This window comes from Rhinopithecus roxellana, chromosome 4, assembly GCF_007565055.1.
Source record: "Rhinopithecus roxellana isolate Shanxi Qingling chromosome 4, ASM756505v1, whole genome shotgun sequence".
NCBI classification, from domain to species: domain Eukaryota; kingdom Metazoa; phylum Chordata; class Mammalia; order Primates; family Cercopithecidae; genus Rhinopithecus; species Rhinopithecus roxellana.
In genome coordinates, this window is record NC_044552.1 from 3,156,590 (window position 1) to 3,180,912 (window position 24,323).

Consider the following 24,323-nt stretch of genomic DNA (forward strand, 5'->3'; position numbering starts at 1 on the left):
TATTTTAGAAATACACACAGAGGGGGAAAAGACTTGTCTTATCCCTAAATGAAAAGAGTTCGAAATAATACTTTTGCCTGTAAACTTCTATCAATTTACCTGTCATGGGAAAAGATACCATAAATTACTTTTTATAAGGAAAGTGGTGGTGCTCGGGCCAATGTCCCCTCCCCAACAGAATGAGAGGTGGTGGTGGCCGCGGGACGGTGGGAAGAAATGAGTAGGACCCAGGCCAGCGCTCAGCTCCCTGGGCTTTGCTTCTCTCTCGTTTTGTAAACTCAAGTGTCCCATCATTCCCAAAGGCCATTTGTGGACATGCTGTGATTTTCTGCATCACCTTCTGGAAAGAATGTGTTCAGTTCCCTGTGTACTTATCCGGGTTGATACAATAGTTCTCCCCCACACCCCATCTTCAGTGTCACATTCTGCTGTTTCAGTTACCCACAGTCAAGCGTGGTACAAAAACAGGTGAGTGCCATGCAATAAGATATTTTGAGAGAGAGAGACACCATATTCACATAACTTTTAGTACAGTATAATGTTATGACTGTTCTATTTTATTATTAGTTTTTGTTGTTAATCTCTTACTGTGACTTATTTATAAATTAAACTCTATCATGGGTGTATATGTATAGAAAAAAACAGTAGATGTAGGTATAGGTACTATTCATGGTTTTAGGCATCCGCTGGAGTCTTGGAACAGATCCTCCATGGGTAGTGGGGACAACTGTCTTTTGAATGTGTCAGACACAACAATTGTGGCATTTCTTAGTGTCTTTTTCCTACTCGTGAGTTGTATTCAGCTGCTGCAAACCCCTTGGACTCCCACAGTAGTTGAGAATGTGGAAGGCTACGTACTTTCCCTCTAGAGAGAGCCCCAACGTGAAAAACTAAGACAGCCGTGTGTTGGCTGATCCTTGGGACGAGCCAGGGAAGAGCTCCATGAGGCCTGTGTGAATTAAGGCTGTCAAGACCGAAGTGACAGGGGAGGGAGAAGATGAAAATGCAGCAGCACGTCTCTTAATGTGATCGTTTCTCTTTCCCCTTACTGAAGCCTAGTGCTCTCTGCTATTTGAAGAGCGTAATTTAGATTTATATTAAGGAACGAATAAATAGGATGCGGTGATGAAATCTCATCTGGAGTGAATGCAGATTGTGGATGCTAATGACCGTGTGGCTGTTCAGAGAGCCCATTGGAAGCCTGGGCGCTTCTCCCTCCTCTGTTCACCCACTAGGCGCTCAAGAGCAACTCAGGCAGTGGGGAAAAGGTTATCTTTTTTTAATGTCTCTCAGTGTTGCGTCTTGCCTTTATAGCGCCTTAAAGCACTTGACAAGCCTTCAAGTAATTCTTGGTGGTGGCGTTTTCCCCCAGAAGGACTTAAGAGATGGTTTTAATAGATGCACCTATCAATTTATTCCTAACTTGAGCATTTTGCTGTCTTGCATCATTTGACATCACCAGAAAGTCCTTTGGTTACTTCTGTAGTTCACATCCTACTTCCTGTCCTTAGAGTTTTGGGTGCTCAGGGGCAAGATGTCAGAAATCCTGAGTTTTAGCTGTGCCACTGCGTAGCTTTGACCAAGTCACTTTGCGTTAGCGGGATACAATTTCCCTGTTCATTAAATGAGGAGACTGGACTGAAGGCTCTTAGAGGCCCCCTCTAGCTCAGATGTTCTGTAACACTCGGGGCTTTCTGCCTCCTCTGATTTGGCGATGTCAGGATACAGGTCCAACTGCGGTACTGTGCCTTGCAAAATTGCTCTCTCTCCCTGGCCAGCTTTTCCACCACTGTTCAATGAAGTCTGCCCCTTGGAAGAATCCCAGATTTGCTCAAAGGTGTCCAGTCCTAGGGAGCAGCATGCAAAGCCCTTGAGCACACTTTGACTTCTTCTGCCCTGGCTGGTGATGAAAAACCAGGTCAACAGAGGTTGCCCTGTTTCCAGTGATCAGCCCTCGGGGCTGAAAAAGGAACAAATACAGAAGAGCTCCAAAGAAAGAAACAGAAAGAGATGCGCAAGCAGGGAGGCTAAGAACAGGCCCCTCTGCTGGGGTGGAAGGAGAAAGAATGTTAATGCTCTCCCTTCCCCCATGGGTCAGAGTCGTAAATGGGTGAGACATGAAGGTGTGGTTGGTCATCCTCTCTGAGAGTTTGAGGGCTAGGTCAGGTGTCCTGGTAGTGTTGCGTGGTGCAGTAGTGAGTCCCCAATCTACACAAGCCCCAGAGGCTTCCCATAAACCTCGGGGCTGTGGGCTGCTCTCAGCCTCTCTTGACCAGGGCAGCTTCTCCTTCAGCTCTATGATATTCTGAGGCTATGTAAAATATATTTTTTAGAAAGGTCCTGTGGTTAAAAAAACGTGTTTTAAACCACTGGTATAGTTACGATGAGCTCATATTCAAAGCGATATGACCTTAGACAAGTCATTTGATTTTCCCAAACCTCATTTTTCTTATTTGAAAACAAGTTTAATCATATATTCTCAGCCTATCTCCCACAGCAATTTAAGGATTAATTAGAGTCAGTTATTCATACCTTCACTCTACGAACACGGTATTGAACACCTTTCTGTCAGGAGAGAAACTCCTAAGTAAATACGTGAGACAGCCATTCCAAGCAGAGGGGAAAAGCATGTGCAAATATTTTGTAAACTGTGAAACACAACACAAACCTAACATGCTGTATTATTGCTGTTCTTAACCAGGCAGTTTAATATAGTGACTCTAGAGCCTAACTCCTTGGGTTCAAATCCCTACTGCAGTCAATTTATCAGTGTTACTTCAGGCACTTTACTTACCCTCTTGTGCCTCAGTACTCCAATCTGCACAATGGGAATAATAATAGAACTCATCTCACTGGGCTGTTGGGAGAGCTGAATCAGTTCTGGGCGTGGTGGCTCATGCCTGTAATCCCAGCACTTTGGGAGGCCAAGACGGGCAGATCACCTGAGGTCAGGAGTTCGAGACCATCCTGGCCAACATTGTGAAACTGGTTTCTACTAAAAATATAAAAAATTAGCCAGGCATGGTGGCGCGTGCCTGTAGTCCCAGCTACTCGGGAGACTGAGGCAGGGGAATCGCTTGAACCCGGAAGGCGGAGGTTGCATTGAGCCGAGATCACGCCTCTGTACTCCAGTCTGGTGACAGAACAGGACTCCGTCTCCAAAAATAATTATGACAATAATTAAGGTACTGACAAAGAGTAAGCACTCTGTAATGTTTATTATTGGTGATTTCACCAATGCACTGTGAAATTCTGTTTCTTGATTCTCAGGTTGCAATCCCTTATCATTGCACTTCCATTTTTCTCTTTCCCAGAAGATGCATCCCGTGTTCAAGTGGAAAGGCAGGGGAAATATCATGTCAAGAAAAGAGTTCTAAAATTAACAATAGCATGTTTCTTTATTTTTTTGCTGAATTCAAAGAAAATGTTTTTAATTTTTCTACATTAGATATGCTTGATACAGATTTGGCAAAATATTTTCCATTAGATTAAGAGACCAGTTAATGGACGCAGCACATCAACATGGCACATGTATACATATGTGACAAACCTGCATGTTGTGCACATGTACCCTAGAACTTAAAGTATAATTTTTTAAAAAGTTCTTCTATTTCTAGTTGGATAAGAAGTTTTATCATGAATGAATATTGGATTTTATGGAATAAATTTTATTTAATGTGAAAAAAAAAAAAGAAAAGAGTTCTGAACAGTACTCTGTTTCTGTGGCATGGATCCTCTTTCCTGTCCTTTTCTCCTTTTTTTGAGGTTGGATTGGCACTCCTCTCAGACTTAAATAAAGGCTTTGCTTTGCAGAAAGGATCTTTCTGCCTTCATGTGTCTTCTGCCTTTAAGGGTGTAATTTGTTTCTGATGCATGCAGGGTGCCTCTTTGAGAAGGTTTTGTTGATGTTGTGCAGAGGCGTCCTGTATTGATCGGTGATAGAACTGTTCTATAGTGGGTGAATGAGGTAATTCTCATCAGGTTACTCTAGATGGTGACCTTGAGGCTGATCTGATGACTAAGCCACAGAGGTGGATCCCTGGTTACAGAATGTCCTTGTTTAAAGGTAAATCGGTGTGAGAGTGACTAATAGTTTTCAAGAAATGACGGCAAGCAAATTGCATGCCCTTTGGTGAGAGACACAGTCTGTATCAATAAGCTCTGAGGCCTCCCAGATCTGGGTGAGACATTGGGGCTGATTTTCAAGGGTTCCTTTATCTCTCTGCTCCTCTCTTGTCTCTTTTCATTAGATTCCAATTCTCCGTCACTTCCATGACCGTGTATAATACAGTCACTGCCATGACTGTGTATATCGTCATGTGAAGTTCAGAGCAAAATACATAGGCCTCTGAGCTAGTTGGCTGGGTTTCTTTTTTCTTTTTTAAAAAATTCAACACTGGGGTGGGACAGAGCTGAAGATGAAAAGATGCTTGATACAAGAGAAGAGAGAAAGTAAGCGTCATGATAAAATCTGCATGCAAAAAAACCCTTGTTATAAAAGGAAAAAGGGAATGAATCATTAGCTATACATTTAAGCTGGATCAACACGTTAGCCTTGCGGGTAACAGTTTCTAAACATACATGCCAACATCCCTGCTGTTGCTGAACTGGCCCTTTCTACATGGGAATAGGTAGAAGTCTAAATGAACAGACTTAGAGTGGGTGGGCAGGTGAAGGATAGCGGGGGTAAGTAGTGAGGAGAAGATAGGTTAGAATAGTTATTTTGGCCTGGGCGCAGTGGCTCATGCCTGTAATCCCAGCGCTTTGGGAGGCCTACGCTGGTGGATCACCTGAGGTCAGAAGTTTGAGACCATCCTGGATAACATGGTAAAACCCCATCTCTCCTAAAAATAAACAAAAATTAACCAGGCATGTTGGCTCACGCCTGTAGTCCTAGCTACTTGAGAGGCCGAGGCAAGAGGATTGCTTGAACCTAGGAGGCGTAGGTTGGCAGTGAGTCGAGATAGTGCCATTGTACCTGGGCGACAGAGCAAGACTGTCTCAATTTTAGAAAAATAGTAATTATTATTATTATTATTTGGGAATCATTGAATAGCAGTCAGCTCTTTGTATGTTGGTCAATAAAAGCAGACACATATAATACTGTTCTAAGTGCTTTGTAGTATATTAACCCTTTAATCCTCACAACCTTTATTACGCAAATTTTATATCTGAGAACAGTGAGGTTAAGTGATTTGCCCAAGGTCATTTAAACCCAGGCATTGGCTCTGCCCCTGGTGCCCTTAACACTTACAGCCTCTCACTGTCCTGGGTGGTGAAGGTCTTGAGAGCAAAGAGAAAAAGGAAATTCCTATTCTCAGTGGACATATTTCTTGTGCTCGTGGAAGGAATTTAATTATTACAAAGGGTTTCACCAAATGTACAAATCTGGGAAGTTGCCAGCAAGCTGACCATGAGCAAGTTGGGAGATGGTGGTCTGCAGTCCACGCATATCACCATATCAGAGATGTAAGACTTTTTTTTTTTTTTTTGAGTGTGGCCCAGGCTGGAGTGCAGTGGCGCGATCTTGGCTCACTGCAGCCTCTGCCTCCTGGGTTCAAGCAATTCTCCTGCTTCAGCCCCCCAAGTAGCTGGGATTACAGACACCTGCCACCACGCCTGGCTAATTTTTGTATTTTTAGTAGAGACAGGGTATCACCATGTTCGCCAGGCTGATCTTGAACTCCTGACCTCAGGTGATCCGCCCACCTTGGCCTCCCAAAGTGCTGGGATTACAGGTGTGAGCCACCTCACCAGGCCAAGACACATTTTTACCTCCCAAATCAAAATCTGTTTTTTGCCTGTATCATGGTTGTATTTCAATTAGAACATTATTTCTTTTTTTTTTTTTTTTTTTTTTTTTTTTTTTGAGACAGAGTTTCACTCTTGTGGCCCAGACTGGAGTACAATGGCACAATCTCAGCTCACTGCAACCTCCACCTCCTGTGTTCAAGTAATTCTCCTGCCCCAGCCTCCCAACTAGCAGGGATTACAGGCACCCACCACCACTTCCTGCTAATTTTTTGTATTTTTAGTAGAGACAGGGTTTCACCATGTTGACCAGACCGGTCTTGAACTCTTGACCTCAAGTGATCCATCTGCCTCAGCCTCCCAAAGTGCTGGGATTACATGCGTGAGCCACCATACCTGGCCAGAACATCCTAATACATAGGCAGCCGCTCATGCACTAGAGACCTTCTCAGAGGGTGAGCAGAGTTGGCTCTCCCTGTCGGTGGCATCACATTGGCAGAATACACACACTTTTATCCTGTGGCGGTTGGTGAGGCCATTGATTTGCTGAGTAGAATAGCAAGGAAATACGCTAGACAGGTTTAACATTTGCTAGTGCTAATGAATTTGTCAAGCATCGGAATTCAGGGACAGTCGATGCACACTTAAAATGCTCTGAAATAGATTTTACTTTTTATAAAAGATAATCTCATATTTGAATCAGAAGAGACACGTTTTCCTTAAATGATTTAATTAACTCCTATTTCATGATAAACCTCCTATTCAAAAAAAAAAAAAAAAAAAGATTTTATGTTACCTAAGGCTAAGTAAGAGTTGAAGGTAGAATGAGTAAATAACCAAGTTTATGGAAATTGTAAAACAAATAGATGTGTTATAAATGTGCTATTTAACGAAAGCGTTTATTGACTGGAGCAATAATGATGTATCTTTGACCATGACAAGTACCAGTGCTGAAATCCATCCAAGCCACAAAAATGATTGGAGGGTCCATGTGGAATATAAAGCTCTGCAGAGTCTAGAGCTCATATCCTATATGGCTTTTTGCTAATTAATAAACATTGGCCTTTTGTCTGTTGATAGCCTAATTGCAAGGCATTGGCAAAAGTGCTGCCTTTCACTGCCAAGGGGGGCAGCTTTCTGTAAAAGAGGTTAAAAGGAGAAATCAGGAACCTAATTTTTTGTTAAATAAAATGTCCCCCAAAAATCAGATACATGCATATTTGGGCTGAATAAATCTTTCCTGGGAAACTCTTCTATGACTGGGCACCATTGTTCATGAGAGGCTTTTCCCTCAACATTTTATTATGAAAAATTGCAAATATACAAATAAATTGTAAGAATTGCACAGTGAACACCCATAGACTTGCCATCTAGATTTTGCAAGTAGTATTTTGCTATATTTGCTTTGTCAGGTATCAAGCCATCTGTCCATCCTGCAGTCCGTCATGTTTTAGTCAATGCCCTTCGAGGCTAGTTAATGTGTATCATTACTCAATCAAAATAAAATATTGGCTTTAGTTCTTGCTTTTAGGTAAATTTTATTTTATTTGTAAAATAATAATAAATAATATTTGTTATTTATAAATTAATAAATAATATAAATAATAATAAAATAAACTTATTATTATTATTGAGACAGGGTCTCACTCTGTTGCCCAGGTTGGAGTGCAGTGGTACGATCTCAGCTCACTGCAACCTTGACCTTCAGGGCTTAAGCAATCCTCCCATCTTAGCCTCCTGAGTAGCTGGGACTACAGGCATGGGCTACCACATCTAGCTAATTTTGTTTTTGTTTGTTTTGTTTGGTTTTTTTTTTTTTTTTGGTGGAGGCAGGGTTTTGCCAGGCTGGTGTCAGAGTACTGGGCTCAAGTGATCCACCCTCTTTGGCCCCACAAAGTGCCCCACGCCTGGCCAGAAAAACCCAAATTGAGAGGACAGTCCACAAAATCATTAGTCTGTACTCCTTAAAATTAGCAGATTGCCACTTTTATCACATCATATGTGACCTATCACGGGCTGTTGATCTTGATCACCTGAGCCAAGGTTGTGTGTGTCAGGGTTTGTCAGCTTTAAAGTTACTCTTTGTACACAGACACTCACACACACCCTTTTTCATACTGTGCTACTCATTGGAAGGAAGTCACTGTGCACAGCCCACACTTAAGGAGTGGGCAGTTACACTCCACCTCTACAAGGGCAGAACATCTGCATGAATTATTTAGAATTCCTCTGCGCAGGAGATGTGTGTTTTCTTCTCCTTTTAAAATGTATGTATATCAGTATGAACTCATGGGTGTTTATTTTATACTTTAGGTTCTAATCCAGTACCATGTTGTTTATTTTGTTGCTCTGGTTGTTTTAGTTCTGGCAATTGGCAGCCCTTTGAGAAATATTAGGAATATTGTCCCCTTTGACGTGCCCCCATCACTGTGGGATATTGATTTATCAATTTAGCATTTTCCCACTTTCTGACACTACAAGACACTCCATGCTCATCTTGGATATTTCCTGTCGCAGTACTAGAATCAGCCATTTCTCCGAAGAGCACTGGTTCGTTTTATTGGAGAATGGTGTTAAGAACTAAGTTCTGGGTGCTGGGGCTTGCAGAAATTTTATGTCTAACACATATTAGCTTTCCCCCTTCCTTTTGTGGAAGTTTGGTGTGGGCAGTAGTGAGTGCCCTGTGAAATCTTCATGCTACAGATTCACTTTAGTCCCTCACCAATCCTAGTTCACTGCAGGAGGAGCCTAGCTCGCTGTGGCAGACTGGACAGAAGTCAGCCCGGTCAGTCAACTCAACAGATTTCATTTATTCAGCTCAATCCAGGTCAGACTTGGTGCTGTGCTTATTCCTGTGGGCAGATGCCCTGCCCTCACAGAACCCTGCCCTCTAGAATCAAATGACAGGACAGTAACAGAGAAGTGCTGTGGAAAATCAGAATGCAGAAGGGCTGGTGGGACCTAGCCTAAGAGCATTCAAAGAAAGCTGTTTATACAAGAGCAGACTTAGCAAGGTTTATTCCAGATGAGGCGGCTAGAAGCAAAGACATGGAAGTGGGAACAGATAGTCTCTTAAATATCTATGGATAAGAAGGATGCTGAAAAGAATGAAGGACTTTGCTTCTTGGATTTGTTTTAGGTAGGAAGTAGGGTTGACTGCTCTTGGTGGGATGAGGAAATGGACCAGTGGTGTAGTGGAGCCAGCTTGGATGCACTTTTATGAGCCAAGTATTAAATGTTTGGGAATTTGGGGAGTAGGTTGACATCACATTACTACCTTGAAATTGGCCATGGTGAGAGTGTTTACACTACAGAAGTCTGCAAATGCTACAAATCAGGGGTCCTCTCTCCCCTCCCACTTTTATTAAACATTTCTCCACACACCACTGGCTTCAGCTATCTAAATATCTAGTATATACTCTTACCCTGAATTTATTTATTTTTTCTTCTAGCGGTCTTTTGTATGTCCACATTTTTATTCGGTGGTTTCAGTTCTCTAAAAAAACTGTCAAAAAATGGTTGCAGTAGAGATGTATGCCCCTGATTGAAAACTGCATTTTACTGCATATTGGTTAAAACTCTTAACAGTCAGAAAATATTTTGGTTAACCGGGTTATTTCGGACCCTCTAATGGCCGTTCTCAATAACTGAGTTGGAAGTGCATGATTCAAATGTACTAGACCATTACCCAGCCTTCTACTTTATTTTGGCAGCATGGAAAAACCTGTTGTCACCTGAAGGTAGTCGTCAGTGTCATATATATGTAGTTGTAGGATTTATGGTTGGGCTGGCTTGGAGGTATCTTCTGATTTTTACCAAGAATATAGGAAGAAATGATATCATTTTCCTTCAGCTGAGAAACCATGACTCAACATTATTCTGCTTGTAGTAGGTAATGCAACCCTGTATCACTTTGACTTTTGCAAGGATGATACCTGAGTAATTCAGGGAATAGTGCTATGCAAATAGGGACAGTTTCCATGAGGTCATCTCTTGTGCATGGTATATGGTGTTAAGTGTTATGCCGAATTAGACTCAAAGGAGCTTACATTTCAAACAAGTCACCTAAAAGCAGTCATATGCATGACAAAGGAGAATAGGGTTAGGGAAAGAAGAAGACTCCTCTTACTGGAGTAACTGGAGATTGTGAGTTTTCACTGTGATCCTGAAAGATTGGTTGACTTTGCCTTAATTATGCCGATTTCTTTTACCTCTTTGCCCTTTCTTATGTCCCTCCATCAGTTATGGTAAATTTTCATAGCTTTTGTTCCTATCAGTGACTTTACTCCTGGTCCACTGTCAAATGGAATCTCTGAAGTTGTAAAACTCAGAAAAGGATATTGCAAGCATTCTGGCCATATTACAAATCTCATGTGAGAGCTCACTCTGAATCAAAGGATCTCTCATATTTTTTTTTCAGTCCAGTGATTCCCAGATGTAGAAGCTGATTTCCTGGAACACTCAAAGGAGGCCACAGTTCATCAACTGCCTCCCATAAACCAACACTCTCAAGCTTCAACTGTCATTTGAAACTTCTTGGGGTATCTTGATCCAAACAGATCACCTGAAAAGCTCCCTTATAAGGTCAAGTGATCACAGGGGTCTTCTTCCTCTTCTTTGTGTTGTGATAAAAGTCATCATTTTTCCCAATTTTAAGTGTACAGTTCAGTGGCATTAAGTACATTTACATTATATTGCAGTCATCACCACCATCCATCTTCAGAACTTTTCATATTCCCAAAGCGAAACTGCATATCCATGTTGCAGCATGTGTCAGAATCTCCTTCCCTTTTAGGGCTGAATAATATTCCATTGCACGTATATATCACATTTTTTAATCTATTCATCCATTGATGGACACTTAAGTTGCTTCCACTTTAGGTTATTGTGAATTACGCTGCCATAAACACTGGTATACAATTATCTGTTCAAGTGCCTGCTTTCAAGTTTTTGGCGTATATACTTAGAAGTGGAATTGATGAATCATGTAGTAATTTTTTAATTTTTTGAGGAACCGTCATGCTATTTTTCACAGCAGCTGCACCATTTTGCATTCTATCAGCAATGTACACAGAGTTCCAGTTTGTCCACATCCTTGCCAACATTTGTTATTTTCTTGTTTTGGGGGTTGTTTTTTGTTGTTATTAATCAAAGCCATCTTAATGTGAGCAAAATGGTATGTCATTGTGGTTTTGATTTGCATTTTCCTAATGATTAGTGATGTTGAGTGTCTTTTCATGTGCTTAATGGTCATTTGCATATTTTCTTTGACGAAATTTCAATTCAAGTCCTTTGCCCATTTTTTAATCAAGGTGTTTGTTTTTTGTTGTTGCTCAGGAGTCTTCTTGCATTCCTAGATAGTACACTGCTTCAAGAGGCTATTTAGCATTTATCTGGGGTTCCATGGCGCAGCCTGTTCCCTCTGCACATATGTAATGCGGAGATGAATATGTAGAGACTTACCACTCTGGAAAACTCCACCTGGCATTCTAAGATTTGCCCATATCTGCTTATTGTGGATGAGGTTCAGTGGTGGATGCTGCAGAATACACCACTGACTACTTTTGGATACTGTATGATATTGTCATCTAACTTTTCACTAAGAAAAATAATCTCTTTAGAGGAAAGGAAGGAAGTTGAGAGTCCATCTTATAATTGTTCAGTGTAATAATATTCTAGACCAGGTATTGACAAACTATGGACCATGGGCTAGATATCACCCCAGCCTGTTTCTGTAAATTAAGTTTTATTGGAACACTGACATGCCCATTTGTATGAGTATCTTCTGTTGCGGCTTTTGCACTACAATGACAGATTGAGTAGTTGCAACAGAGATGTCTGGCCCACACAGCCAAGACATTTGCTCTCTGGTCTTTTGTAGAAAAGGTTTGCTGCCCTTTGGCTGTTCTAGGTGTTTAAGAAATACTATTTTTAAAACCATATATATAATGTAGTGATGTTGACTGCAAGCTATTCACTTTGAAAACAATAAAGCCTATGTAGTAGATATTACTGTTTTAAGTATTTATTGAATAAGATAGACCCTGATTGGGGCAATGGCTTTCGTGTCCTTAGCATCACTGGGGCTGTTACCAGATGTGACCAAAAGGTTTCTAACATGGGTAGCGCCTTTTTTTTTTTTTTTTTTTTTTTTAATGAGACGGAGTTTTCACTCTTGTTTCCCAGGCTAGAGTGCAATGGCATGATCTCGGCTCACTGAAACCTCCATCTCTCAAGTTCAAGCGATTCTTCCGCCTCAGCCTCCCGCGTAGCTGAGATTACAGGCTCCTGCCACCACGCCCAGCTAATTTTTGTATTTTTAGTAGAGACAGGGTTTTGCCATGTTGGCCAGGCTGGTCTCGAACTTCTGACCTCAGGTGATCCACTGGCCTGGGCCTCCCAAAGTGTTAGGATTACAGGTGTGAGCCACCACGTCTGGCCTGGGTTGAACTTTTTAAAGTCACAAAATCTGACTCCTGCCTTTCCCCTGTGATATTTCCTATTTGTACTAATCTTTGGTGAAGTAGCTCTGATCTTTAGCTGTGGTGAGAGGAGTTATGGAAGAGGACCTGCCTGGAAACGCAGACTACAGGCAACTTGCTGCCTGGCACCCTAAAGGTGGTTTCCTGCATCTCTTCCCCTCTGTCTCCAGGTCAGAGGTACAGCTTTGCTAAGGCAGTGATTGCCCATTTTGGAATTTTGAGATACTGTTGATGTGCTGACTCTTTTTTTTTTTTTTTTTTTACAAATTCTGTTCAATGCCTTGACCATGTATACAGTAAACTTATACTAGCTGTTAGAGTACTTGTTAAGGTGTATGGACACTGTCTTTGAAGAGTTTATATGGTATGTTTTGGCAGTTGAAGAGTATTAAGCACTGACTTAAAAAATTATGTATAATACCCATTGAGATAATGGAAAAGAAATCCTGCACATACACACACACTCATATCCACCCACGAACACAGACACCCAGGAAATCAGAAAACCTGATTGACATCTACATGTAGGTGTTTTCCTTTTTTATTTATTTAACTTACATTTTAAGTTCAGATGTACATGTGCAGGTTTGTTATATAGGTAAACTTGTGTCATGGGGCTTTATCATACAGATTATTTTGTCACCAGGTACTAAGCCTAGTAACCATTAGTTATTTTTCCCGATCTTTGTCCTCCCACCTCCACCCTCTCGTAGGTCCCAGTGTAGATGTTTTTTTAAGTAAAACGGTGGAGTAGTCATTTTGTACAGTGCAAATAAGATTCCGACAGTGGATGAATCTGACCAGAGGTTACCTTTTGCTCCAGATACAATGTTTATCTAAAAGCAAAATGAACCCTTAACCCTTTCATGGAATCTTACTGCTTCATTTACTTTGTGAGTGAAGTGATGGGCACTGATACAGTATTGAAAACTTCCATGCCCTTTTCTTTACTTTTTGACAATTTGACCTTTTCTCCCCCCGGAAATATAGCAATCAGTATTTCTCTTCTGGATCTGGTTCTACAGCCTATGTTGATTTTAATTACATTCCTTGAAAACCATTCTCAAAATAGTATCTGCCCCTTACATCTTAAGATTTAGTGTTGAAAATAGAGCTTTGATAAGAGTCCCTTTGAAAATGATTTTCTTCAGTCAATATCAGAGGAGTATTTCCTTATTTTTATATTTATATGTTTTAATTCCTTAAGAACAGATACGTACCAAATTTCATGGTATATATTTATAATCGTCTTTTCAATTTTAGACAAATTTTGGAATTCAGATGTTGCTCTTTGAAATGCTAGTGACTTCTCCAACTTGGGGACATTCACGGACTCAATAAGCATACCTTTTATTTATGATTCTCTGAGGATTCATTCATTTCTGCATATTTTGAATGTCTGCTACACAGAGATAAATGATGTAAAATCCAGGCTATCAGAGCTGGGTCACAATTTAGTGGAGAAGATGAGTACGACAAACATTTACCATGGAGTGTGAAAAGTGCTCCTCGTAGAGACATGTACATCATGCCATAGTAAGTTTAGGGAATTTGTAAACTCACTGAAGTCCTAACTCAATTTAAATTGAGTTAGACTGTGGATAAATTTATCTGACGAGAAACACGTAATAATATGTGTCTACTCTGAGGTAATAAATGAAAAAAGTTGGATAAAATAAAATACGTCTGTTATAACCAATGGCCCCCCAGCAAGGCCAGTGCTCTTGAGCCATTATTATTCCTGCACATTCTTTGTGTTTGGGTTATTAACATTGCGCTTAGGTCAGATGAGCGTGTGTTCAATCTGCCATGCTTTGATAACTAAAGTAAAATGCTGATGGAGATCATTTAAGACTGTCTCTATGCTGTTGATTGCATGCTTGTGGCTCATAATCAGAATGATGCAAAGTAATTGTTAGACTGACTTGCCAAGGCTACATTTTGTGCCGTTGCCACTGTCAGCACTTTGGTCCTGCTGTGCTGCCTGAAGAACGCTTGCCTGGCACCTGTTGGGCACTAATACACAACTCTCCACTGAATGTCATGGGTAACTTTTGTTCTCACATCCTCGCTTGCTACCCTCAAAAAAAAAAAAAGAAAACCTGACAAAGATTTTTTTTTTTGACAGAGTCTTGCTCTGTTGTCCAGGCTGGAGTTCAGTGGCACAGTCTGAGCATCCTGCAACCTCCACCTCCCAGGTTTAAGCAATTCTCCTGCCTCAGCCTCCCAAGTAGCTGGGATTACAGGCACACACCACCATGCCCAGCTAATTTTTCTATTTTCAGTAGAGATGGGGTTTCACTATATTGCCCAGGCTGGTCTTGAACTCCTGACCTCAGGTGATCCACCTGCCTCAGCTTCCCAAAGTGCTGAGATTACAGGAATGAGCCATGGTGTCCGGCCGCAAGTGCTTATTTTTTGTTTGTCAGAATGCTTACGTATCAAGACTTTAATCTCTCGTGCATGTTGTCAGGGAGCTCATCTTTTCTCTTTGGCCGTGAAACCCAGACAAACTTAGCTTTGTCACTTACTGGTGACCTTGGTTAGGTTACTTTTCTTGAGCCTTATTTTCCTCATCTGTGCAATGAGGCTAATAAAACCTATTTTACAGAGATTTTTTGTCAGGATTAGAGATAATAGATAAAAATGTGTTCATACAAATTAGCCACTTAGCAAATGGTTGTGGCAAATATTAAGGAAATTTAATGCTTACTCAGGATGATACAATACAATCACAAGACAACATTTCCCAAAGTCAGTCAGTCTCAAAATATAATGATAATGTAACTGTGGAACATATAGTATCAGCACAGTTTTACTGGGCAAGTCATTTTTACCAGACACACAATTAGATTTGGATGTTAGAATCTAAACCACATGGTTTTATGGCTAGATCTGGAATACAGGATATGTTATGGACCCTCGCGTATATACCTTCAAAGGATATGGAGCTACCTTTGGAAGCAATGTATGATTTAGTCTTTTTTTTTTTTTTTTTTTTGAGATGGAGTCTCACTCTGTTGCCCAGGTTGGAGTGCAGTGGTGCGATCTCAGCTCACTGCAACCTCCACCTCCCGGGTTCAAGAGATTCTCCTGCCTCAGCCTCCTGAGTAGCTGGGATTACAGGCATGCTACCTGGCTAATTTTTATATTTTTAGTAGAGATGGGGTTTTGCCATGTTGCCCAGGCTTATCTTGAACTCCTGACATCAAGTGATCTTCCCGCCTTGGCCACTGAAAGTGCTGGGATTACAGGCATGAGCCACCACGTCCATCAAGATTTAGTCTTGATGGTGTAAAAAAGCCATTATATAGCATACAACACAGCCTGACCATCTAATGCTCACTCATGGAAAAGCGATGACTACAAGTGAGTGGGGCAAAGCAAAAACTCTGTCCTTATAAGAAGTTCATTGTTAGATCTAGAAACATCTCACCAGCTTCTGAATTGTACCATGAAAAGAGACTTGTTAAAAGTAGCTCGGTTCATATTCCATGATATTGTAAGTGCCTAGAGTGAATTGTCTAAGAAATGCTCTCTCTGACTCCATCCAGTGCTGACATTTAAGGTCTGTGTTCTTGTTTTCTAACATTGATTCTATTTCACATGGTCAAAATGTAATAGACATGTTTTTTCTAAGAGCATGACCCCCACCACAAATTACCACTCCCCTTAAAAATTGCGTCAGCTGGACCAGGGTTGAAGCATTTAGGGAGCATTTGTTGTAAGGCACTGTCACCTACCATTGGTTATGGACCCTGGTTTCACAGATCAGACTCTGTGTGGCTCTACTTTGCATCTCCACCTTTGATCTCGCCAGGATTTTGCAGCCAGTATCTATCTCCTATGGCATTTCTTTGCTGCTGCTGTGTGTTCTTTCTCCCTCTGCTGCTCTCTGCCAGCCCTATCTGCTGCCTGATTCATGGAGCAGTGTTGGATACTCAGAAAAGGTTAACTGCATTCGTGTCTTCATGACTGGAGACATGATTTCCACACACTCTGCCCATTGCAGGGATACACTCACTTCCCCAGGCTCCCCTAAAGAGTAGGATTTCCCTGGAATGTCACTAGTCGCTGGGAGAGGTATGGCACCCTTAATTGAGGGCAAGGGTGTGTCATGTGACTTCAGCAAATCCTATCACATATATTTTTAGCAAACCAACCATTCTCTTTGAGAAGGAACTTGGGTTAGAAATATTAACACCGAATGAACATTTTAATTTTTGATACCTTCTAAAGAAATATGGTAAGTCCGGTTTATTTTTTTTTTTATTTTTATTTTTTTGGTTTTCACCTTCAAATAGTGATTTAATTTCTAGGATCACTCAAGATCATACAGTTTTCAGTTAACTTTTTCTCTGTATCATTAAGTAACTCTACCATGATTGGAGCCAAAAACAAGGACATTTGCTTGACTTCAGACTTAATGATTTAGTACTTGATCTAGCCATCCCTATTCACCCTTTATCCCGAGTCTTTTTTTTTTTTTTTTTTTTTTGAGACGGAGTCTCGCTCTGTCACCCAGGCTGGAGTGCTGTGGCCGGATCTCAGCTCACTGCAAGCTCCGCCTCCCGGGTTCACGCCATTCTCCTGCCTCAGCCTCCCGGGTAGCTGGGACTACAGGCGCCGCCACCTCACCCGGCTAGTTTTTTTGTAGTTTTTAGTAGAGACGGGGTTTCACCGTGTTAGCCAGGATGGTCTCGATCTCCTGACCTCGTGATCCGCCCGTCTCGGCCTCCCAAAGTGCTGGGATTACAGGCTTGAGCCACCGCGCCCGGCCCCCGAGTCTTTAAAGTTGAGTCCTTTTTCGGTATGTTGGACACCCACTGAATATTCTTTTTTTTTTGAGACGAAGTTTCACTCTTGTTGCCCAGGCTGGAGTGCAGTGGTGCACTCTCGACTTGCTGCAACTTCCACCTCCTGGGTTCAAGCGATTCTCCTGCCTCAGCCTCCCGAGTGGCTGGGATTACAGGCATCTGCCACCATGCCCAGCTAATTTTTGTATTTTTGGTAAGGACGGGGTTTCACCACGTTGGCCAGGATGGTCTTGAACTCCTGACCTCAGGTGATCCACCCGCCTTGACCTCCCAAAGTGCTGGGATTGCAGGTGTGAGCCACCGCACCCGGCCACCTACTGAATATTCTACTGTGTGATTCTGTTCCTTGTGGTATATGTGTTAGTTTGTGTTCTTCTATGCTACACCCACTCAAACCAAAACAATTTTTTGCTGTTAAGGCTTTTTATATTTATTCAGCCTTCCTTTCTCAATCATGAAAAATGTAGAAGAAAAAGAACCACATGCTACCACAATATGTAGTCATTTCTTATAAACTTGGGACACTTTGGTAGACTCTGTAAATTCAACAAATAAATATTTATTGGTTCATTCCTTCAATGCAGTACTCTTGCAGTCCTCAAAAATTATGATGTTGATGCATCTCTTGATGTTAAAAGAGGTTTTCAATATAATTAATAAGTAAAAAAAATCGGATAGCAAAACACTATGAATACTATCATAGTATGTTATAAATAGATTGTATGTATATATGTAGATTTATTTCTAGATGTGTATGTACAATATACTCTGTATACTTGGGCATAGGAAAGAGTCTGGGGTCATATAACCAGAATGTTAATAGTGATTATTAATGGGACTTCTGTGGATTTGTATTACTTGAGTTTTTCTATTTATCTAATTATTATATAGTAAACAGTTTTATTTTGTTCTCATTTGTCTCATCCACTTTTTTTGACTGCGTAGTCCTGTAATTTTTTTTTAATTTAAAAAATTTTTGCGGGTACATAGTAGGTGTGTATATGTATGGGGTACATGAGGTGTTTTGATACAGACATGTAAAATAAACACATCGTGAAGAATAGAGTATCCATCCCCCCAAGCATTTATCCATTACATTGCAAACACTCCAGTTATACTCTTTATTTTAAAATGTACAGTTGTTATTGACTACAGTCACCCTGTTGTGTTATCAAATAGTAGATCTTATTTATTCTAACTACTTTTTTTGTACCCATTAACCATCCCTACCTCCCCTCCAACACCCTACTACCCTTCCCAGCCTTTGGTAGCCATCCTCCTACTCTCTGTGTCCATGAGTTCAGTAGGTTTGATTTTTTAGATTCCACAAATAAGTGAGAACATGCTAAGTTTGTCTTTCTGTACCTGGCTTTTTTCACTTAACATAATGATCTCGTTCCATCCATGTTGTTACAAATGACTAAATCTCATTCTTTTTTATGGCTGAATAATATTCCATTGTGTGTATATACCACACTTTCTTTATCCATTCATCTGTTGGTAGACATTTATATTGCTTCCAAATCTTAGATGTTGTAAACAGTGCTGCAACAAACAGAGGAAGTGCAGACTTGTCCTCAATATACTGATTTCCTTTCTTTTGAGTATATACCCAGCAGTAGGATTTCTGGATCTTGTGGCTACTTGTCTCATCTACTTGTGAGGGGTGAGGAAAAAGGGAATACGGTGCAGGTACTCACATTCTGGTAAATTTTTTGTTGTGTTTTGTTTGTTTGTTTTGCTCTTGTTGCCCAGGCTGGAGTGCAATGGCATGATCTTGGCTCACTGCAACTTCCGCCTCCCAAGTTCAAGCAATTTTCCTTGAACTCAGCCTCCCAAGTAGCTGGGAGTACAGGTGCATGCCACCATGCCCAGCTAATTTTGTATTTTTAGTAGAGACAGAGTTTTACCACAGTGGCCAGGTTGGTCTCAAACTCCTGACCTCAGGTGATCCACCCCACTCAGCCTCCCAAAGTGCTGGGATTACAGGAGTGAGCCACCACACTCAGTCACATTCTGGCAAATTATTAAGTCGCCAAAATCTCTCCTGTGTCTTTCCTCCATTGTTACAGATATATGAACATGTTGTGCCAAATGGTGATAATGCCTTTTGGTTTTATTCAGTCTCTTCTGTGTACCAAATGCCACCTTAAAAACTAGAAACATTCTATGAAGTCGGTATTGTTATTGCCGTTATACAAATGAGGAAAGGGTTCAGAGAGTTTAAGTGACTGGAACCACAGAGCTCCTCTGTGACTGAGCTGAGGCTTAGACTGAGGTCTGACTTTGAAATCTATCTTTGTGGTCTCAAGAATTCATACTGTAGACATCTCATCTGTTGTTAGGATGAAAAGGTCAATGCGTGTGAGTGGATTATAAAGTGTTGCTTTAAAACAAAGAAGATACTCATATTTTGTCAGTATCTACCGTTTTTCAATGTTTGCATGGTTTTCTGGCAGTTTTTTCAATTGGAGCATAACCTTTGTCTTTGCAGCCCCGCCTAGCCTAGGATAGTCTGACTGCATAGTCAGTGTCACGTTAAATACTTGTGGACTGCTCTGTGGGACTTGGAGGAGTGCCCTTTAGATTCTGAGAAACAGAGTCTGGGAATCTTCCTGCAGGCTGGTGGGCCATCCTGAAGAAGCTCTATCCTGCCTTGGTGGCCACATGCAGTCCACGTCCCCTGAGGAAAAGGGCAGGAAAGCTGTGGCCTTCCACGGCACATAGAATGAATCCCAAAGGTTCTGGAATCCTGTGCAACTTGCCCACAGAACGTCAGGAGCTGGAATAGCTTTGCCTCACAGCCTCTCTTAAACCTGCAAAGGCGTCTTTAAAATAGTCTCTGGAAATTATTGTTGAGTTGGATCTTGAACTTAGTTCCTTGGGTGGTGTAGATTAAACAGTCTGTTGCCGTCGCTCCCTTATCTCCCTTTGTCTTTCAGGCTTCCTCTGTCCAACATTCACATCATCTCTGTTCTTTCCCACACTTTGTTTGACCCGTCAGTATCTCAGACACCGTGGCTTCCTCACGGGATTACTTAGTCAGCCTGATATGTGGCCTCCAGCGCCCCTCTGCCAAGTCCACATTCCCATATGAGCCTAATTACATACAAATCACTGCGGGGAGTGAAGCTGTGAGTATACCATTTCGGGAAAGAGCAAAGTGCAGGAATGGGGTACTTTGGTTATTTACTAAGACTTCTTCACAGCCTGGGCAATGTAGCAAGATTCCATCTCTGCAAATAAAGAAAAAACACAACATTTTAATCCAGATGTGGTGGCACATGCCTGTAGTCCCAGCTACTTGGGGGCTAAGGCAGGAGTTTGAGTCTAGGAGTTTGAGGCTGCAGTGAGCTATGATGGCACCCCCATCCATGGTCACTGAATTCCCCCATGAGAGGCACTTTGGAGGGAGGATCCCAGGGTCTCAGCTCACCTCTGCCACTCACAACCGTACACACATGAGCAAGTGGCTCAGTCCCCTGGGGCTCAGGGTTTCCAACTATAAAATGGGCATAGATCTATGACAAACCTGGGTGACAAAGCAAGACCCTATCCCAGAAAACGAAACAAGGCTGGGTACAGTGGCTCAAACCTGTAATCCCAACACTTTGGGAGGCCAAGGTGGAAGAAGCGCTTGAGGCCAGGAGTTCAAGACCAACCTGGGCAACATCTCTACAGAAACATTACTTTAAAAAAAATACAAAAAAGGCTTCTTCAATAAGCATCATGGTGGGCATGGAGGACATGACATTTTAAAAAAACGCACCTAAAAAATTGATTTCTTGGGCACTCTTTGTCACAAGGACCATACATCTCATGATAAATGAATCATGCCTGCGATTGTTTTCTACGTATTGATTGTTCAAAGCTCTGCTTTTGAACTTCGTATAGTCAGCCAAATAATCACGCATCTATTGTTCTTCAGACATTTACTGTGCACCTAATAAAGGCCAAAGTGCTAGGGGCTGGAATTTCTTATCACCTCTAGGCCTGCTCATTTGGACTGATTTAGAAAATGGAGTTATAAATTGTTTTTAAAAATCTCTTTTTCTCTTCCAGTTTTCCAAAGAAATTAGACCATTTTCTTCGTGAAAAGAAATCGAGCTGCTGTTTTCATAGGGTGAGTGATCCTTTGAATCTTTCCTGTATTTTTACCCACATCAAAATGTTATCCAATTACTATGATGCGCCAAGAAAAAGTGTGTGACAGCATGCATTCTCTCGTTTTCTTGTGCTTGGAACCAAGGTATTTTTCCTGTTCTTCGACTCTCCTTATCACTGGGTCCTTTGGAGAGATGGTTTCCCTTGTAGATTTTTTCTGCCATTTCTTTATGGTGTTCACATGCTTTGCCTCTTGCGAGGTCATCATCGTTGCTATTGACTTGTCCAGCTCGCAAAGAGGAAGTTTCTTTCCCTCAGCAACTGGTGCACAGAAATACAGCTGTGGGCAAGGGGGAACCATCCAATTTCTTCAAGTGACTGTGATGTCTCTTGAATTCCATGACCAAGAATAATAGGATGTGAGCCCCAGATGAGACCTGAGAGCTTGTCTGGCAAAGGCCCTATGTACAGATGAGGCAGCTGAGGCCCAGAGGCTTCACATCACCTTTGTGGGGCTTCATGGAGAGTAGCAGAGCTGGGATTATGACACAGGTGTGTTTGGCTCCTAGCTGCGTGATGTTTGCCCTGCACAAGACTGGTTTTGGAATCTGCAGATTCTTTTTGAGGCTGTAGAATTATAGGTAGTTCAACTTAAAGTGGTCTTGGTAATCTAATAATGATCACCCCTAAGGCAAGGGTCAAGACTGATGCTGGTATAGACTGTTTGACTTTCTCATAATCATAGTTGGCTACTAAGTAAAGGGGTTGGCAGAGCGAGTGTACCCAAAACACTTCTGTTATGGACGTCATCTGAGAAAGCTTATTTTCCTTTGCGCCCTTTCCAAACCACTGCATCTGCAATGCCACGTTGTCACAGGCTGAGACTTGGTGGTACATCTGCTTTGCAGCTAGAAGTCACAGTACACCTGCAGGTGTGTGCAGTCCAGCTGCCGACCCACACACCTGACTCGCGGTTGTCTGCACCTGCAGAAGAATGCCTATCAGGGTTCCTATATTGAAGTACAAATTTGACCTACTGTCATAGAGACTTCTGAGAAACATTTATTCTTTTATTTTATTTTATTTATTTGAGACAGAGTCTCTTTCTATCGCCCAGGCTGGAGTGCAGTGGTGCGATCTTGGCTCACTGCAAGCTCTGCCTCCTGGGTTCAGGCCATTCTCCTGCCTCAGCCTCCCAAGTAGCTGAGACTACAGGCGCCCGCTACCATGCCCGGGTAATTTTTTGTATTTTTAGTAGAGACGGGGTTTCACAGTGTTACCTAGGATGGTCTCAATCTCCTGACTTCGTGATCTGCCCGCCTCAGCCTCCCAAAGTGCTGGGATTACAGGCGTGAGCCACCGCGCCCGGCCCCGTTTATTCATTTTTTTAAAGTTATGTTGGTTTTTACGTAAGAGCGCAGTTGTGTGATAAGATGGAGAAAAGTTAAGAACATGATTCTCAGTTAGAATCCCAGAAGGTAGACTTGATTGTGTGTGTGTGTGTGTGTGTGTGTGTGTGTGTGTGTGTTTTTAAGACATCCTAGGTTAAATCTGGCTTCGAATTGTGTTCATTTAGGTTGGTGAACTAAGTGCGCTTATTTCCAAAACATTTCATCTTACCTAGGGAGTGGTCAAAGGGTGGCATTAAGAGCTTGTGTTTATTATTTTATCCAACTTGTCAACTTAATCACTTTGTCTTCTTTCCTAATTAGAGTCATTATTGTGGAACTTGATCATCTCCTTATGTAGATACAGACATAATTGGTTTCTACCAACATACTGAATGGAATATAGAACATAGATTGCTGATTTGTGAGGGATCATCTGCTGAATTACCCTAATATTGATCTCTCCTGTCCACAGAGCTGGGTCTACATGAGTTAGCATTCATTAGAAGTATGAAGGTTTCCATTTTCCTGTCTTATCTGAGAAAAGCCCAAAAGGTTTATTCTCAGAGCTCACCACGATACAGTGTGGGTCACTGACACCTGTTGCTGTCTGGGGAATGTAAAGGTCTCTTTAGAGTCAAGAGATTAATTAGACTAAAAGAAGGGGGCAATTAAGGGCCTCGAGAAAGTGAAGAAATGTCCATTTCCATGCCTACATCATAGGATTCCTTGGGTAAAGAATAAACTGGTAGAGAAGGATCTGAGGCATGAAATAGTGAAGGAATGAAAGAAGGACCGTCTGAACCCATGTAGACCACTTGTGGCTACTTTGGTTTCCTTCTGGGGTCATGTTTGATGTCAACATTCAAGAGGGCATCAAATAATTATCCAACATATTGCAAGCCGTTTGCTTTTACCAAATAAGAAAAAAACTAAACACAGATAGAAGCCATGAGTATTTTTTTTTTCCTAAAAAGAAGCTCAGAAGCTGGCCCCCACATGCACATACACCTTGTAAAACATGAGTCCCTGGGTTCAGTTTCATAGTATGCAGTGGGGCTGGGTCTTGGGAACAATGCTGCTGTTGTTTCTAAGCTCAAACAGCAGTCACCATCAATGGTATCTCTTTAAGGGAAATCCAGGGAAATGCTCTTGCCAGCACTGTGATTTTATTTGCTAGAGGCCAGGTGGCAATGACATGCATTGGTTCCATAGCAACATGACTGTGCTGCCAGAAAACATATAATGACTGTGACAGCCAGTGTATCCTGGGCAGGATGAGGGCAGCCCTGATACCCTCTTTTATTTCCCACCTTATCCACTCTTGCCTTTCCCCTCCTGGGGCCTGTGATATGCGGAGAATGTGGTTTTCGTAATTGTTACTATCTACTTCTGCTATTAACACTTGCCTCCTGTCCCGGTCCATCTTGGGACTTGATGAGAGAGGAGGCAATGCCTGTAGGAACGTTCTACAGGCCTCTGAATGGGTCAGCAGGGTTGGCAGCACCTGCCTGCCTTAGCAATTGAAAGGAGGTGGAGAGCCTGTGCTTTTCATCCTCCCTGTGGCACAGCGGCTCTGTCAGAATGGCCTGGTGGGGAGGATACTTCCCGTGCATCATGGTCTGCTGCTCCTGGCTGAAATGTGTGAGTAGCGACATGGAGCAATGTGAAATCCAGGGAAACAGAGTGCTCATTTAATACACTGCAGATTGAGGAGACACCTACCCGTGGAGCCTGCAATGCCAGGCCCAGTAGGACTGCACAAAGAAAGGCAATACCCA

The 24,323-nt window shown here is 41.9% G+C and overlaps 1 protein-coding gene across 4 annotated transcripts in view; it reads left to right on the plus strand.

Annotated features, from left to right (window-relative positions):
- Nucleotides 1-24,323, plus strand: part of ATXN1 (ataxin 1) — a 464,792-nt gene that overhangs the window by 219,028 nt on the left and 221,441 nt on the right. For all 4 annotated transcript variants that reach the window (XM_030929140.1, XM_030929139.1, XM_030929138.1 and 1 more), the window contains one exon: nt 21,113-21,173. The gene's annotated coding sequence lies outside the window, so the exon portion shown is untranslated. The remainder of the gene's footprint in view (nt 1-21,112; nt 21,174-24,323) is intronic.